The following is a 5000-nucleotide window of genomic DNA, read 5'->3' on the forward strand; positions in this document are numbered from 1 at the left end:
GCTCGGCTCAGAGGACCTGCTGCTTACTCCATGTTACCTCTGACTGCCTGCTGCTTACTCCATGTGACGAGGCCATGTCACCTCTGACTGATGGTCTCAGCATGATAATCAATACTGGATGAACACGGCGGTGGTGGTTGGCAGTGATTGGTTGAGATCAAGATTAAAGATTCATTTTATTTGTCACATGCAATGTATAGTCACAGGGATTATGCTACCGATAAACTCTAATACTCAATTTCCAAATTAAACATTTACAATTTTACAAACTAACACAAATTACACAATAAGTACCCTTTCTCGAAAGTATAAAATTAAGCTAGGATGGGATAGATAAAAGTCTGGATGGATTATGTACATGCTATATATGGGTATGAATGATAAATAAATAAATACATACATACATGCATGCATACATACATACATACATAAATAAATGGTGTACGTCACATGTGATGATTTCAACGGTGAATTTTAACTTACTGTAGATAGATGGATAGATACTGTAGATAGATAGATAGATAGATAGATAGATAGATAGATAGATAGATAGATAGATAGATAGATAGATAGATAGATAGATAGATGGATAGATACTGTAGATAGATAGATAGATAGATAGATAGATAGATAGATAGATAGATAGATAGCCCGGGGGGGGGGGGGGGGTGTAGGTTTGGGGGGGGGGCATGGTTGCTATAGTGATAATAAATAAATAATTCTGGGGAGGGGGGGTCACGAGCCAGATGGTTTGCAGAAAGAAGGTCTGGGTGGGGGCCCCTGAAAGCTGAACTGTAGTCAGTGAACAGCAGCCTCACACAACCCAACACCTTCCCCTTGCTCTTGTCTAGGTGGGATAGGGTGTGGAGGATGTGAGCTATCCCATCTTCTGTGGATCTGTTGGGTCTGTATGTGAACTGTAGGGGTTCGAGTGTGCTGGTCAGTGAGGAGCAGATGTGTTCCTTGACCAGCTTCTCAAAGCACTTCCTCACCACGGAGGTGAGAGCTAGCGGGCGCTGGTCATGGAGGCAGGCTGGTCTTGGCCTCTTGATGATGGAGGACTTCTTGAAGCATGTGGGGACGATGGACAGGGCCAGGGACAGGTTGAATATCACTGTGAACTCAGGAACCAGTTGGTCGGCGCACGCCTTGAGGACCCGCCCTGCGATAGCGTCTGGTCCCGCGGCTTTCCTGGTGTTCACCTGGTTAAACACCCTTCTTTCCTGGTGTTCACCTGGTTAAACACCCTTCTTTCCTGGTGTTCACCTGGTTAAACACCCTTCTTTCCTGGTGTTCACCTGGTTAAACACCCTTCTTTCCTGGTGTTCACCTGGTTAAACACCCTTCTTTCCTGGTGTTCACCTGTTTAAACACCCTTCTTTCCTGGTGTTCACCTGGTTAAACACCCTTCTTCTTTCCTGGTGTTCACCTGGTTAAACACCCTTCTTTCCTGGTGTTCACCTGTTTAAACACCCTTCTTTCCTGGTGTTCACCTGGTTAAACACCCTTCTTTCCTGGTGTTCACCTGGTTAAACACCCTTCTTTCCTGGTGTTCACCTGTTTAAACACCCTTCTTTCCTGGTGTTCACCTGGTTAAACACCCTTCTTTCCTGGTGTTCACCTGTTTAAACACCCTTCTTTCCTGGTGTTCACCTGGTTAAACACCCTTCTTTCCTGGTGTTCACCTGGTTAAACACCCTTCTTTCCTGGTGTTCACCTGGTTAAACACCCTTCTTTCCTGGTGTTCACCTGTTTAAACACCCTTCTTTCCTGGTGTTCACCTGGTTAAACACCCTTCTTTCCTGGTGTTCACCTGGTTAAACACCCTTCTTTCCTGGTGTTCACCTGGTTAAACACCCTTCTGACGCCGTGTTCAGAGAGAGAGAGAGTCTCTCCTCCCCTCCGCTCTCCTCCGCCTCAGGTGCGACGGCCGTCTGCTGGTCTGCTGGTCTGTTGGTCTGTTGGTCTGCTGGTCTGTTGGTCTGCTGGTCTGCTGGTCTGTTGGTCTGTTGGTCTGTTGGTCTGCTGGTCTGCTGGTCTGTTGGTCTGCTGGTCTGCTGGTCTGCTGGTCTGTTGGTCTGCTGGTCTGCTGGTCTGTTGGTCTGCTGGTCTGCTGGTCTGTTGGTCTGCTGGTCTGCTGGTCTGTTGGTCTGTTGGTCTGCTGGTTTACTGGTCTGTTGGTCTGTTGGTCTGCTGGTCTGTTGGTCTGTTGGTCTGCTGGTCTGCTGGTCTGCTGGTCTGTTGGTCTGCTGGTCTGCTGGTATGTTGGTCTGCTGGTCTGTTGGTCTGCTGGTCTGTTGGTCTGCTGGTCTGCTGGTCTGTTGGTCTGCTGGTCTGCTGGTCTGCTGGTCTGTTGGTCTGCTGGTCTGCTGGTCTGCTGGTCTGCTGGTCTGTTGGTCTGCTGGTCTCAAAGCGTTCAGTAGAAAGTGTTGAGGCTGTTCATGAGAGCAGCGTCTGCACCTCCTGAGGAGGATGGAGGTCTCTTATAGTCAGTCATGGTGTTTAATCCTTGTCACACACTTCTGAGGTCGCCTTGTTTGAATTTAAATCCCATCTTCTCACCGTATTCCCTCTTGGCTTCCTTCACTGTTCTCTTACGTTGTCTGAGCTGCTGCCTTAGTTATAATCCTCCATGTTTTCAGGGCTCTTTCTTAGTTATAATCCTCCATGTTTTCAGTGCTCTTTCTTAGTTATAATCCTCCATGTTTCCAGTGCTCTTTCTTAGTTATAATCCTCCATGTTTCCAGTGCTCTTTCTTAGTTCTAATCCTCCATGTTTCCAGTGCTCTTTCTTAGTTCTAATCCTCCATGTTTCCAGTGCTCTTTCTTAGTTCTAATCCTCCATGTTTCCAGTGCTCTTTCTTAGTTCTAATCCTCCATGTTTCCAGTGCTCTTTCTTAGTAATAATCCTCCATGTTTCCAGTGCTCTTTCTTAGTAATAATCCTCCATGTTTCCAGTGCTCTTTCTTAGTTATAATCCTCCATGTTTCCAGTGCTCTTTCTTAGTTCTAATCCTCCATGTTTCCAGTGCTCTTTCTTAGTTATAATCCTCCATGTTTCCTAGTGTAGGCGGTGCTCTTTCTTAGGGTCTGCGTGTTTTATTGTTGATCCAGGGTTTCTGGTCTGCTGAGGTTTTTATGGTCTGTTTGTCTACATTCTCCTCTAAGGCCTTTTCCAGAGAATCTAGCCCGGTTGTTGGCAGTAAGTAAGTAAGTAAGTAAGTAAGTAAGTAAGTAAGTAAGTAAGTAAGTAAGTAAGTAAGTAAGTAAGTAAGTAAGTAGATACATTTTATTTCTATAGCACCTTTCACAGGCCAGGGTCACAAAGTATTTTACAACGTAATAAAAGCAATTACTATTTAAAAAAAATTATAAATAAATAAATACATAAATAAATAAATAAATAAAATAAAAAAAGGAAGGTGACCTGGGAGCCGAGGAATATGACCCACTAGTGATGTCAGCATTTGAAACGAGGTCAGGAAGAGAGGCACTCTGGAACAACAGGTAGAGGAGGGAGTTACCATAGTTACTCAGGTGGAGGAGGGAATTACCATAGTTCCTCAGGTGGAGGAGGGAGTTACCATAGTTACTCAGGTGGAGGAGGGAATTACCATAGTTCCTCAGGTGGAGGAGGGAATTACCATAGTTACTCAGGTGGAGGAGGGAATTACCATAGTTCCTCATCTTGCTTTTACAGAACATGGTAGCGTCGTCTTATTGAGAGCGTTGGAAAATGTCACGCCTTTTATTATAAGTGAGGAAACCCATTTGCGTTTGGAAAACTAGGTAAAAAGGATATTGTGAGAAGAATTTTCGCAGGCACAGAGTAAACTAATTTGAATCATCTTTTCATCCTAAAAGTAGGTCAAAGGTCAAATTAGGTCAGAATGGGTCAACAGAGCAAGTCAGATGAACGTTTGTTTCCAAGTTACAGTAACAGGGCATCATATTTCACAGTGCTGGCAGATACAAAGTTACTGTAGTTCAGAGCCTAATCCATGATGCCTGGTTGTTTAGGCTGAGATTAGGGTGTGTGTTACAGGAGGGTTTCCTGGGATTATCAACCCGACTAGACTGGGATTGAGATGTGTGGATGGTGGTGAGGAGAGCAGGACACACGGCCGGGATTATTATTATTATGCATGATGACTCTGGCACTAATCTGTCAAGCACACACACACACACATACTCTCTCTCTCTCTCTCTCTCTCTCTCTCTCTCTCTCTCTCTCTCTCTCTCTCTCTCTCTCTCTCTTTCTCCTGTCTCAATCCTCTCTGGATTCTCAGAGCAAAGCCTAAACCTGACAGACAGACAGACAGACAGACAGACAGACAGACAGACAGACAGACAAAAAGAGAGAGAGGGGGGGGAGAGAGAGAGAGAGAGAAAATCATCCTTCCATTCCTCCTCCATAATCCTCAGAGTGGGGAGTTATTTTGTTGTCTTGTTGTTTTGTGCTGCTCTTCTGTTGTTTGTTTACTTCTGTCTGTCACACCTTCTCTTCCTCTTCTGACTCTTTCCTGTCAGTCCACCTCCTTCCTCTCTCTCACTTCAATTCCATTCAAATTGTTTTATTAGCATGACACATTGTTTTATTAGCATGACACATTGTTTTATTAGCATGACAAATTGTTCATTTGTGTTGCCAAAGCTTTTTATACATTAAAATGTATGTAAATCAAAAAACAAATTGAACTAACAATAAGTAATAGTAATTGGCAGAAAAGATTTGTACGGTAAATGAACACTAACACAATCACTGTCACTCTCACTATTTCTCTCTCCCCTCTCTCTCTCTTCACCTCTCTCTTTCCCTCTCTCTCCTCCTCTGTCTCTCTCTCTCCTTCTCTTCTGTCTCCCTCTCCTCCTCCCCCTCTCTCCTCCTCCTCCTCCTCTCTCTACTCCTCTCTCTCCTCCTCCTCCTCTCTCCTCTTCTCTTCTGTCTCTCTCTCCTCCTCTCTCTCTCTCTCCTCCCCCCTCTGTCTCTCTCTCTCTCCCT

General features: G+C 44.8%; 1 protein-coding gene across 1 annotated transcript in view; it reads left to right on the forward strand.

Annotated features, from left to right (window-relative positions):
• The window catches only part of kcnab1b (potassium voltage-gated channel subfamily A regulatory beta subunit 1b), a gene marked incomplete at both ends in the record, with an annotated part of 49616 nt that overhangs the window by 32218 nt on the left and 12398 nt on the right, over window positions 1–5000 (forward strand).

Source organism: Borostomias antarcticus (genome assembly GCF_949987555.1).
Source record: "Borostomias antarcticus genome assembly, chromosome: 24".
Classification (NCBI taxonomy): Eukaryota; Metazoa; Chordata; class Actinopteri; order Stomiiformes; family Stomiidae; genus Borostomias; species Borostomias antarcticus.